Source organism: Phlebotomus papatasi, chromosome 2 (assembly GCF_024763615.1).
Source record: "Phlebotomus papatasi isolate M1 chromosome 2, Ppap_2.1, whole genome shotgun sequence".
NCBI classification, from domain to species: domain Eukaryota; kingdom Metazoa; phylum Arthropoda; class Insecta; order Diptera; family Psychodidae; genus Phlebotomus; species Phlebotomus papatasi.
Window position 1 is genome coordinate 47,699,122 of NC_077223.1, and position 14,417 is coordinate 47,713,538.

General features: G+C 32.8%; 1 protein-coding gene across 9 annotated transcripts in view; it reads right to left on the bottom strand.

The window, feature by feature from the left end:
- The window catches only part of LOC129801383 (rho-related BTB domain-containing protein 2), a 47,799-nt gene that overhangs the window by 32,198 nt on the left and 1,184 nt on the right, over window positions 1–14,417 (bottom strand). The gene's annotated exons all lie outside the window — the stretch shown is intronic.

Genomic DNA, 14,417 nt, shown 5'->3' on the forward strand with positions numbered 1-14,417 from the left:
TCAAAATTTTCCAAAAAATCTTGACTGATAAGTTATTAGAGAAGTTAAGCCATATTAGAGCCATGTTAGCCATATTAGAGAAGTTAGGTCTGAAGCCCGTATTATAGCCGAGGCAGAACTACAATATTTTCCCTGAACATGGAGGGTACAGAAGATATTTACCAAATAACAAAAACATTCCTTAATCTTTGATTTTTCCTCAAACGTACGACTTTTTTCGGAACAGAGGGAGTATTTCTAAATAGATAGCACAGTTCGTAATCACGACTATAATGTGGAATATTGTCCGTTTATTATTAAAAAAAAATCCCTGCATCATAAGGCTCCAATCGACAATATTTGGATCAGTCTATTTCACTGCAAAATCACTGTGAAAGTATGATTTTATTATCCTTCTATTTTATGCAATAAAAAGATAATTTACTCATTGACATTTTGTGAAAACGTGCCTTCTGTTCCAGCAACTTCATTTGCAGTTTCAAGAATAAATGTCATAGGGAGGAATACTATTAAATGGTTTAGGAAAGTAGTAGGAGATGGAAAAATAAAGAGTCCCATTGTTTTCTCATGTCTTCTATTGGTGTGGAAGAAATTTCCAGCGCGTTTACTTCTTCCACGTGACAAAAGCACGCGCTTTATTTTTTAGCACATTTTTGCTCAATATTATTACTCATTATAACCAGACACATAACAAGAGTCTCACATTTTTAAGTATCGCAAGAAGAGTGGGTGTTTGACTGGCGCCTAGTGATTCTGTCAGGTGCTCTTCTCACAACACAATTTTACCCCTTTTCCATACCCACACCCGTTACCATCCATAATCCCTAAAAGTGTTTTCTCTCTTTCCAACACTTCTTGCTTCAGTCTCCCAATAACTTGTTTACTTTTCTCCATCATTTTCCGCTCATCATTTATAATGTACATTTTCCGAGGTGTGAGAGATATTAAATATGGTCTTTGTATCAATTTATATATTTCATGAACGATACGCCATAAGTAAATGTTAAATATTTGAATAAGTCTTTTGTGTAGATGAAAATAGCTCTTTAAAATTACAATTAAATGCGTATAATTAGCGCCAATAATACTAATATTACTTCAAAATACATATAACAAAGGAGAAAATAATGATCATGTGACATAAATAAAGTTTCCCAGTAGATGAGTCTCATGCAAATATTTGACACAAAAACGTTCCTTCCTTTTTCAGAGAAACAAACAGAGACGAAAACATCGTGGTGCAATTTATATGCCACATCAAATGCCAACAAAAATTGTGTATGTGGCATGGAAAATAAGAGAATAACTTTATCGCGAAAATATCCTTCAACACAACTTCCCGTTTCGATTACAAAAGCAAATTCACAAAATCATTTGGAACTTATTGTATCAATCACACTTGAATTTTATTTATGATCTCTTTTGCTTTTCCATGTCTTCTCATGCAGTCAAATCATTTGAAAATTAAAAAAAAAACCAAATTCATTTGAAAGTAAAATGCCATTAAATTTATAATTTTTATTTTCAACTTTCGTAATTCAAACCATTTTAGACAGTTCCCTATTTGTCAACTTTACTTACTCTGAGACTGGGTAAGTGGTTCACAAATATGAGCAAATGTTGATAACCTTAGCGGTCTCGAACTGTTAAGAGAGATTGTACTCTATATGCAAATCGTCACCCATATACAATACGATTGTATTGTAATGGAGATATTATATAGGTATGAAAATATAAACAACTTTGTAAGATTGAATATATATTTCAGGAATATTATATAGTAGGGTAAAGTGATACAAGTTGGACAATTCGCCGGTACAAGTTGGACAGGGATTTTTTCTTGATAAATACAGTACTAAATTTTTTTTAAGCACAAGAAAACAAATTATAAAACTAAAACATTCAAAATATACAAATAAAAATGAAGTATTAAATTTATCAAGAAAAAAGGCCCTGTCCAACTTGCACCATTGCCCAACTTGTACCACTTTACCCTACATTATATATAGGGGAGACTGAGGCAAAAAGTCACAAAACGGATATATTATTTTTTTACAAGCTCCACAGAAATTTTCGATTAGCGCAGTTTTATAGGAAATTTACTGCTCTACAACTTTGTGAAAGTCATTTTCCTCTATTTTCTAAGGAAATACATTTATCGAGCTGTTTTCTAAAAGATAATTTTGTGACCATTCTCAAAAATGCTGCGGCAAATAGTACCAGGTATGGGATATTATCATATTTTGATTTGCTTTATCACGGGCTTTCGTAAATTAAAAAAAAAAATAGCTAGGTGACATATTTTTATAGAAAATTTAATCCTCTACACCTTTTTAAAACACAGTTTTCTCTATCTGAACGAGAAAAGTGCTTTTCAAACTATTTTAAAAAAAATACACAAGAGACTGCTAATCGTTTGAACAATGCAAGCAAAAAGCGGCGAGACATTGAAATGACGTTTCTTCTCGCCGTGAGACATCAGAAATTGCTTCAGTCTTTATTACTTTTTGCTCCATACCTTTTGTTACTTTTTATCCCAAGTGGTCATTTTTAATAAAAGGATTTCTGGATAAAAGAATCTTTGTAAAATTCTAAAATAGATAGTGGTGTCGTATTCAAAGAGTCCAAGTCATTTAGGAACTATTTACCAGTGCATCAATTTTGGAAAATAAGTAGGTCGAAATTGATATCTGCTGTAAGGAAAACATTTGAAAAATAGGGCTGAAAAATTTCAATATTTTTTTTATTTTCTGAAATCCTTATTCGAATTCTAAGAAACTTACGACTTTGAAGAAGGTCTATGGAGGCCATCTATAGAAAAAATTTTAAGCCGCTATCTCTTTTATCAGAAGATATTGAATTTTCAAATTATCAATTTGTGACTTTTTGCCACAGTCTCCCCTATAGTCTTATAATCCTTATAATACTTGATCCAAAACTCTCAGTGTGTATGATAGTTTAGACTAGTTATTTACAATTGATTTTACGGGGTAAATATCAAGGTAATAGCTATTTGAAATCAATTGGCCAAGTGGTGAAGCACTACCTCTATGATGCAAATGCCCTGGTTTCGAATCTCCTTTAAGTCACCAGGAATTTTTCCGGCGTTAAAGCTGTTCGAATTGCATCCAGTAAACTTAACTGCACTTGATTCCACTGGGTATATTACTGACAACCCTATCCCTGTATAAGAAATATCAAAACAATAGATATTCCGCCGAACTCCCTTGCGGGTAATCCTAAGTTCCTCTATGGAACGTTGTGCCATTATTACTTATTATTATTATTATTATTATTTGAAATCTTAATCTTTTTTTATTATTATTTTGATGTAGGGGGAAATGGGGCACCTTGAAATTGGGATTTTTCTCCTGTGTTTAAGTGGAACTAAGCCATCATAATGTAATTTAGCTTCTCAATGTGTATGTGCAGCTAAATTATGGGTCCCGGTCAAAATCCCGAAAGCCAAGATCCCGAACGCCAAAATCTCGAATGGGCCAAAATCCCGAAAGCCAAAATCCCGATTTCTTAAAAGTGTCATAGTTACTCCCACGATTGCACTCGCGCTTTCTGGGGGCAAAGGGAAATCTTCTGTGTCTTGGGAAATTATTCTACACATTTTCCTTCATATACATAATTTCATCCCTTTCAGGATTTTAAAAATTCCGGATTTTGGCTTTCGGGATTTTGGCTTTCAGGATTTCGGCTTTCAGGATTTTGGCTTTCAGGATTTTGGCTTTCGGGATTTTGGTGCCACTGGAAGTGTTATATACAGCTTTAATCAGGTGATTAAATGATATTTTAAACCAGTTTTTTTTTTTATATTCAACTTAATCTTAATTAAGTTGGTTTTAAAATTTAAAAAGCTTTAAGATAGAAGGCTATTCTCTTTATCACAGTCGCACAAAGTTTTAGTGTTTATCACTTGATTTTCCTCTTTTGAAATGCTTTTGTAGCGCGAAAGAAAAAAAATTGAAGATATTACCAAGCGGCAACCATAAAAGTATTTAGAAAACTTATCAACCACCTTTTTGATTGAACAACTTCTCGCACCTTTTTTCTCTATGACTATATGGGTGGAAAAGTGGTAGTAAAATGATAACGTATGTTATTTTGAGAAACAATTACCAGTAAATATAAAAAAATGTTAAATAATAAACTAAGACTTTGTAATAAGTTCCTTGCTACTTCAGACATAAAAGAAAACGAATCAACTATGGCGAATAAAACAAAAAAAAAATGAGAATAAAAAAAAAATAAAAAGCAACAGAAATATCTATATTTAGCGTGTGCTCGTGCTAGAAATTCTTGTTTTTTATGTCTCTCTTAGCTCTTATCGTTCCCGTGACGTGTAAATAAACCATTTTATACACTATCAATTTAAAAATATGGTATAAAATTGCAGAAAATGTCATAAAAACATTTTATTTATTCGCATGCGATGTGACCTTCCCAAATACTTAAAATCCAAAATATATTGCCAATTGAGCAAATTAAAAAAAAAATACATTAGCTTAATCTAAAATATATAAAATTATGTCCAGAGTTCAACTATAAATATGATAAAATTATTCAGATGTTATTTATAGAATATCGACGATGTGAAAAAAACATGTAGCATGTATAAATGGAGAAACAACATGCCTGTATACATAAGAAAAATTGCTCTGTCTCTCTTGTGCTCCCACTAATCTCTCCAATCCTGTAACTAACATTTTCCGGACATTTCTGGTTGTATGTGGTTTTTCATTCTGGTTTGTATATACTTTTTTTCACTGCGTCTTTTATACTTCCAAAAAGATTACGCACCAATGTTTCGGTATGTCCCAACAACGAAAAAAAATGCTCATTGGAATCTTAATATTGTAATCATTTGAAAATTTGCTTGGACTTCTCGTGGCTTCTTTTGCGAACATTTGTACATTTTCACTCTGACGTGCCTCCATGCTGACGTCAACAGCCCACCCCCTTCAGCGTCTCGGCATTCCGTCGTCCTTTGCCACAGACAACAATGAACCCCCGTGAATTTTTTGGATTTTTCCAATCTTCTCTACGGCGCATTCCCTTTCCCACCAATAAAACTGCATTTTTCTCAGTCCCTTTACTGAATTCGCTTGGACACAAGAGCCTTTGTCCACTTTGGTGCTTTGTTTACCAATACCAGATGAGAGAAGTTTACTTCCAGAGAACTCTGCGAACGTACGATGTCAATGTCGTCCAGTTCATTGAGACATAAAGGGGCTTATCATTCATCAAGTTTTAAACGAATAATAAATTTTAAGCAAGTTATTTACGAAATTACGAAAAATATGTAGACTTTAAAATGAATCGTGTGTTTTCTTTTTTATATCGCTATTTAACAACGTTATTTAACTTGAAATATACACCGAAAACTTACAGAAGTTACCAAACTCACATCGATAAAGTTTTTCAAGTTTTCCAAAAACATTATTGTCTGGCAATTGATTAGGACAATACCAGTAGACTCTCGCTAAATCGGCTCTTTTTCAATCGTGCAAAAAATTTTGTTGTCGAATTTCACGTTTAATTATGAAACAAATTTGCAAAAATTCACTGTAGTTCCTCTTATTTTATCATAATTCTTTAAAATTAAGCGCTTTTTGTGGAATTTACAATGATTTTGACGTCCAAATTTATCGATAATTTAGATGAGATTTTGCCCCATATGTCCTATTTAGCCAGGGGGGGTCGGTTTCCTATACTTCCAATGCTTTAGAAATGGAACCTCAATTTTCTATATACCTCTCACTCATTTGTTTGGAAAAGAATAGCAAATGAGGGAGTGAGACAAACAATAGCAATTTTCGATGGAAGAAAGAATCTTGATTTTCGGACTCTAATGCAACTTAAAATCAAATGTACTCGGGCAACTTTTGTTTAAATAGGGTAAATATCATATTTCATTGAAAAGATATGATGAGAAAAGAAAGATAATCGTGTAAAAACGAAAAAACCAATCTGTAAATAATGCCCGAAATGACATTTCAAGAGAGTCGAAAGAGAGAAAGTGGGTGGGGGAGAGACCTTCACGGGAAATATGTGATTCGCTCAAAATTATTACTGGAAAATTAACTCAGGTCAAAGTTAATGCAATTTTAGATCTATTGTGTTAATTTGGTTGAGGTGTTATTTCTTAAAATAAATTAAAAAATCAAAGAGAGTGCAAAAATTCTCTCGCGAATCTCTCAATTTTCTCAATTTGACTCCCCCATAACAACAGTTCTGCAGTTAGGATTTTCATAGGACATGTCCACTGAATTTTAAAGACATGTCTTATTCGCACCCAACACGTTATAAAATCTATTGAAATACCAAATTATTTTGTGAAATGTGTCTAAAAACTAAAAAGAACTAAATGATATAATATTGTTGAATAAAATAAATAGCAATATGAAGAAGTAAGGCGAGATAAAAATGGATAAACTCACAAGGGAGGTTCTCACTCGATATCGAGTAGAACTCGCGCTGTGATTGGCTTATTTTATTTCTCCCAAGTACGTCCGAAATCGGTTTGTTTGGGAGACAGCGATATCAAAAAATGTTCCATTTTATTCTTGTTTACGAGGGGGCTTGGTTAAAACTAAAGCTATTGTACGTTACTCATAAGTCATAATAATTAACTAGGGTCAAAGAGACACCTATTGGCACTTTAAGAACTTGTGTCATGACATATTGGCACCGCATTTTGTACCATTTTGGATATAAAATTTGAACATCTATCCTTATAGGAAAAGATATATTAATGAAAGAAACGTTATGTTACTATCATTTTATTAGATAAACACAGTGGGACCTCGATAGAGTCAACCCCCGATAAAGTCAATCTCCAATAGAGTCTACAGCTATATTTTTACTCTACGGACTCTGATAGTCAACTTGGACCCAAATTAACTCCGATAGTCAACTTTTCCGTTATTATTGAACTAATAATATTATATGATTTTATTATGATTTTTTCGAAATTAAAATCAGTGTTTTTGTGTATCTATCGTATCAATTTAATGTTTTTAACAAAAGACAAAATAATATTTATGTAAGTAGATGGTAGTATTATGATATAATTCGTATACTAATCGAGTAATTATTTTTCAACAAAATAATTTTCTTTTCGTGATTTTAAGCGTTTTGACCGATTGAATGTTCTCTTGTGTTTTTTCTCTCTTGTCTTAAGATTTTTGATTAAGCCTATGATCGCAATGTAAGGAATTATGAGACATCATTAACTTGGAAGTGAGTAATATTATGACACAAACAAACAAAAAGCCGATAAGCGTAGATCACCTTATAAAGGTGCGATTCCTTCATTGCAAATTTGGATTGTGGCAAACTTGAACGATATTTATAAACTTAATAATGCAAATTTCGCTTAATAATTTTCAAACTGTATATAGCTTATTATCATTATTAATGAGGAAAATCGTAACGGAAACGCATAACAGTGTCTGAGAAACTTAAAGTCGATTTATTTAAGTCGAAACTCAAATTTCACATTTCTTTAAAATCTTCTTTAATTTCACTTAAAATTGGGGAAAATTGGATGAGAAATGCATTGAATATCAAAAAGAAAAACGTACATGTCGTAACGAAAAGAACTATTAATCTATTCTTTTATTCACTAAAAGTTTAAAATAAATTATAGTTAATAACGTTAATTGCGTTAGAATTTTCAATAATTAAATATTTACTGGAGCTCGTTTAAAAAAAAAGTGAAAAAAAACAAACTTTAAGACACTATTTCTTTATCTTAACATTGTGGATAGAGAGTAATTTATACTTAAGATACATATACTAATAATAAAAATATTCCGTAAAATCATTCCTTAAGAGGATCGTCAAGGAAAAAAAAGCTCCAGATTCAAGCTCTCGCGGAGCTACTCAAAGCATCCGTGATGTCCCCTGGTGGTGAAAAGAGTCATCACCCGCCATCAGCTGTCTCGTTTTTTCTACTGTTTTTTGTTCACGCTCATCGTCTGTCTATTTTTCTCCGAAGCGCTCCCCAGACCCAGAGCACACAAAAAACTCATTGAAAAGGTTGAAAACCCAAAGGCAGATTTTTAGCCTTGCGATGCATTATGAGATTTTGTGAAGGAAAGAAAAAATGAGACATGCATGTTTTACTCATATCTTTGTCTCTAAAAATTGATAAAAAAAATTAAATTTTCAAGTGACAAAATTTCTATTTTTATTTTCTTCATAGTCCAAAATTTCTATTTCTTCAAAAAGGACACGTGCATTTGACACATTTGAAAGATAGGGGGAAACAGGTTTGTTTTTTGGCCTTTTTTTGGTACGGGAAAGTCAAACTAATAAATAATTAACACTTCGTAGAACCCTAACTAAAAGTGTCACGGAAGGACCAAGTGGCAGCCGCTGCCACTTATCGGATTTTACATAATATTTTGATATTTTTAATTACATTTTAACATTCGGAGCTTTAGTCAGTTCTTTTCTGGTGTCTGAACCAGAAATTTCATTTCTTTGGGTATTGTATCTAAAGATTTTTAACCATTCGATGTTTTCATCTTTATCAGAATCATGGAGTCAGGGAAAGTGGTGTGCCTTTTAATACGGCAGCCTTTGAATTTTTAATTTTTCTCTTATTTTTCAAAGGAAAAATTCTACTTTATGAACAATAGTTAATACTATTAACTATTTTCTATTAACTTCGTTTAACAAAATGGCTTTTTAGCTTTGGGAAATAAGAGAAAATCGTCGGTTCCGAAGAAGACTATTGTAAGTCTACTTACAGTAGTATAAAAAGATGGTATCATTAGATGCAGAAACCTTAGATCTATATCCCCACAAAATTTTATGTTTATTAAGATACTCCTGCAAAAGTTACAAGAAAAAAATTGAAAATCAGCGTGCCCAATTATTGAGTTTTTTGCCCACAATTTTGCTATAGGGTAAGTGTGCCAAATTTCGGCATAGTTGCATGCAAGCGCCAAAGTCTCAAGTTTGAAATGTAATATCTTTAATAGAAATTGATTTTTTTAATTCCTTCTACTTAAGGAGTGTTTCTTAGAACCTTGTAGACAGTTTACCGTCTTTATTTGCTCTAAAATCAATCGTAATACATTTTAAAATGAATAAAAATGTAGACATAGCTTTGGTGGCCTATTTCGGCCACCTTCATTCTCATAGATTTTCGCCTTTCGGGAATTCCCCCAAAGCCTTTTTTACGTCATCTCGTTTGTCGAAGATACATTTTTTGTTATTTTTTGCATTGTACAATCTCTAGAGTATGTAAAAACTAAAAATTCATGGAAATTTGAGGAACACAAAGGGTGGCCGGAATTGAAAGCTGGCCGGAATTTGGCACACTTACCCTAATTAATTTAAAAGTAGTGTTAACTAGAAGATATTCAATGCGTAAGTATGATAAAATAGTTTCAAAAGCTGAAAGTATACTAATTGCAGTGAAATTACTTAAAATAAATTTTAGCTGTCAAACTTCAAACCCCTTTCCTGTAAAGTTTACATTTTGGACTTACAATAGTCTTCTTCGGAACCGACGAAATTTGAAGCATTCTGATTTTGACGAAAATTTAAAGGTGTATGTCACTTTTCCCTATATTTCATCTCAATAATTAGCAAAAACACTTTCAAACTGTTCTTTTAGGGCTTTTATACACTAACAATCAAGAAAATTACATCTGCAGAACGTCAAACTCCCATATAAAATGCAAATGGCAGCAACTGTCACTTGGTCCTTCCGAGTGCAGTTTTTTGTTTTTGCAATATATTTACATTAATATTTAATTTTTATTAAAAATTTTATAACGAAAAAATACCTAGATAAATTCTGCACGCATTCAATCAGGCGTCCAGGCGAAATGATATATTCTTCACTATAAAAAATAACATTGAAAACTAAATTGGCAGCGGCTGCCACTAGGGTCCTTCCAAGTGTTAACATGACCTTTATTTTTCCTCCATTCTTTTCAAAAACCATGTTCTTCTTGGGAATCTTTAAAAACGCATCCTGCGATTTTTTTATTTTTAAATATGTTTTAGAGGCCGACTCGGTGATAATTTCATATAAGAAAATACTGTTGAATCAAAGATTTTTCAAGGTCAAAGGTTAAAAATGCTCTATAGAGAGCGTATTTTTAAACCGAATAGGGTGACATTTGGTATAGTTCCAAAGGTCATGCAATTTTTTACAATTCTGAAAAGGGTATAACTTTTTATGAATCCATATAATAAACCAGTTATGAAACTATAACTAATTTTAATCTGAAGTCCAATTGTAGTATTGTTAGCAAATTGCACAATCACAGTAAAAACTTTTGGACACTGACCAAAATATTGGTAAAAATTTTCTTTAGAACAATTTGTTACAGAACAAATATGTACCTAAAAAAGATATTTATTCGTTCCAATATTTTTTTTTTCTTTACGGTTTTGTTAAGAATAGTGACAATTGTGTAAAAGTTTTCTTTTAGAACCGTTTCGATACGGTGGAATACCTACAAATTTCAGTAGATTTCGTTTTATACAAATTTGATCTGTGAGTTGGAATAGAATTTTGTTACGCTCTACTGTTTTGTTCCCACTGTCAGGAACAAATTTGTAGATTTTTTTTTATAAAAATACTATCCCTACATTTGTAACATATTCGTTTCAAAAATTTTCGGTATCCGTGGACGATTTAATTTTTGGAACAAAAATCGTTACTAATATGGGGAATCCTTTTGCCTCTCTTAAAAAGTACAAATTTGTTGCTAAAAGTCGGAACCAAATCGTTAGTTGCCTCAGCAACTGTGCTAACTGCATCTGTTTTGTGTCTGTATTCATTGCAAACGCCGCGCAGCGATGCGTTGCTTACAACGAATGCTGACACAAAGCAAATGCAGTTAGCACAGTTGCTGAGGCAATCGACCAAATATAGACATTTTGTTCCAATTATCGGGAACAAATTAATGCAATTTAAAAGATCTCGTCCGTTTCGTCTAACAGTTAAGGTCTATAGTTAAGGTGCCAGTGCTGGTAGCAGGAGGAGAAAAATCTCGCCAATCTCGAATTAAAAAAAAGTGAAACCGTAAATATTATATCTTGAAAAATGCCACAAATTTAACGTCCTTCTTGCTGCGATGGTGACTTTCGGAACAAATTAGTTACTAATATTGAAAATCTTTTTGTTACTCCTTAAGGGTACAAACTGGTTTATTATATGGATTCATAAAAAATTATACCCTTTTCAGAATTGTAAGAAATTGCATAATCATTGGAACTATACCAAATGTCACCCTATTCGGTTTAAAAATACGCTCTCTATAGAGCATTTTTAACCTTTGACCTTGAAAAATCTTTGATTCAACAGTATTTTCTTATATGAAATTATCACCGAGTCGGCCTCTAAAACATATTTAAAAATAAAAAAAATCGCAGGATGCGTTTTTAAAGATTCCCAAGAAGAACATGTTTTTTGGAAAGAATGGAGGAAAAATAAAGGTCATGTTAATTATTTATTAGTTTGACCTGCCAAGATTGTAAAGTTTTTAAATTTCGAATCGTAAGGGTTAGGGGAAAGAACTGTCCTTTCGAACGTTCATGCCTGCGAATAGCGTGATTTTTCTTTTATTTTTCCTAAGAGACTTATAAATAATTATCACATAATCATAAATATTGATGATAAGCTAACTAATATTTAATAGAAATGTGTTAAGTCTCATACGAAAAATAAAAGAAAATTCCCATTATTCCAAGGCATGAACATTCGAAAGGAGAGTACTTTCCCCTACCAAAAAAGGCCAAAAAAAAACCTGTTTCCCCCTATCTTTTAAATGTGTCAAATGCACGTGTTCTTTGAAGAAATAGAAATTTTGGACTATGAAGAAAATAAAAATAGAAATTTTGTCACTTGAAAATTTAATTTTTTTTTATCAATTTTTAGAGACAAAGATATACGTAAAACATGCATATCTCATTTTTTCTCTCCTTCACAAAAGTTCCATTTCAAAATCGGGTTTTCTATTGTAATCTCGAAATCATGTTATGCTTTTTCGCTACTTTTAGGTTTATTTTGTAACTTCGCGGATCGCGATGTGTTCGTGGATTTTAGTGGGCCGCGGAATTTTTCGTGTATTTGCGTGGATCGCGGTGTTGCTCCCGGATTTTCTCGGATCGCGGAATCGTTCACGAATTTTCGCGAACCGCGAAATTTCTCGCGGATCGCGAAATCTTTTGCGGACCGAAGAATTTCTGACGGATTTACGCAGCCGGCAGAATTTATTGTGGATTTTCCCGGACCGTGGATTTTTTCGCGGATTTTTGAAGATCGCAGTATTACTCGCGGATTGCGGAATAGTTTCTGAGCCATTTTGGCATTAAAGTTTTACATGTATTTTTGTGCATTTCTGACAATCGAATTTGCACTTTTCAATTTTCAACGACCTCGAGTTGCACCTTGAGTTCGAGGTTTCCTGTAATAAATCTCAGCTAGCATAAGGTCATCTGGACTTCGATTTTGCCCCCAATTCGAATTTGCAATGAAAGAATCACACATAGCATAAGTCCATTTAGGCTTATCACTGACTTTTTTCTTCTCCGAGAAAAATTATATCGGCATATTTTGTAGTCACCGATATTAGCTGGTTTTGTGAAATGCCCATGACGATTGACGATTCATAATTTTTATGATTTTCTACAATTTTTTGAAACAACGAGACTGATCGTGAAAATCATAAAAATTCGCTCAGCTGTAATTCATAAGATTTCTCACACAGGGGATGAGTTTTGTTGTTTTGTATTCTTTTTTCTCCTCCGCCTGATCGCAAAAAACTGCAGGCGTGCTGAAGGTCAGAGAGAAAAGGAAAGACATGGTGAAAAATGCGACGCGTAATCTTGTGGCGAATTGCTGAACAATTTTGAGTAGAATTTCTCGGAAGCTCGGAAAGCTATCAAAAGCTCATGAAAATTTCCAATTTGGAGCATGTTGTTTAAAATTTAATTGCAAAAAAACTATTAGGAGTTTCTCCAATTCTAATGTACCATTTGAAAGCTAATGAAATGTAGATTGGTACAAAAATAATTATTAATTCGGAAAAAATGATATTCTCGGTACAAAGACGCAATGAAAACTGTCATTTTTTGGACAATTTTCAATTGAAAAATACTTGGAAAATTTGTATGAAAAGTGGAAGAAGTGAAACAGGCATTTTGTAGAGCATGTCTTTAGGAACAAAATTAAAAAAAAATATACCTCTCTATCTTTCATATTATAGGAGATAATGCAGCTTCTTTGTGGCATGTTTTAGGAGTATACGAATGTTTGGAAAATTATATTACGAAAGCAAAACAGTTTTTCAAAAAATTAAAACAGGGAATTCAAAGATAATATAAAAAACTACCCTCAGTTAAATTTTCAAGGAAATATCTCAAAAATTGTAAGACTTGATACACTTTTAATTTTGGGTTTTTGTATGGAGACGCCATTTTCTGGCTTTTCGATCCTCTTAATCTCCAACTTTTGCTCAAATGTACGACATTTTTTTGGGTGAGAGAGACTAGAATTTATGGGTTAATTAAATAATATTCAACTATCGTTTTGAATTTATCAATGATCCAGTACAGACATAAAATAATACCCTTTTCTATCAAAATTTTATTTTTTAATTGATTTTTTTCGGACTCCAATAGAGTCAACGAATCCAATAGAGTCAACAGGCCTGGAAATAATTAGTTGACTCTATCGAGGTCCCACTGTAATTGAATTTCAATATTTTCTTGAAATTGCCAATAGATATTGTCTGCCGAACAAGTGTACCTACTACTACTGTAGGTTAGGGGGTCCGTGGTGCTATTGGTACTATTGGTAAGAGCGTTCGGCTCTTGGGCGGTGTGACCCACGACTCGACTGTCACAGATGTAAGTTTGAGTCCCACCCGGTGCAAATGCGATGCGTCTGAATGAACATTTTTCAGGGAATAAACAAAAAATGGCAAAAATAGTCCAGCACATCAAAAATAAATTTAAAAAAAAGAAAACTATTACTGCAAGTAATTTTACGAAACTGGTGTTTTGTTCGGGAGGTTGGTTAATCCTAAGACGGCGATGGCGGCAGAGGGTCGTTTAAAGAAAAAGATGATAAAAAGTCTATTCTATTTCCTAATATTCGCAATGCACAAGCCTTTATTCCATATTGAAAATGACACGGGTTCGAATCCACTTTGAGCTACCAGAGTTGCATGCATTGAACTTTTAATAAGATGAAAGGAACACCTATTGACATGAAGTCCATATCATTTATTTACATTTTATTAGATATTTTAAATAAATTTCAAGATTTTGATAAAAGTGTCAATAGGGGTTCCCTGTGGAAGAGGTGTTCCTTCGAGCCTACTTGATTTAATTTGAGTATGAGACTGGTCAAATGGTCTCCCTACACAATA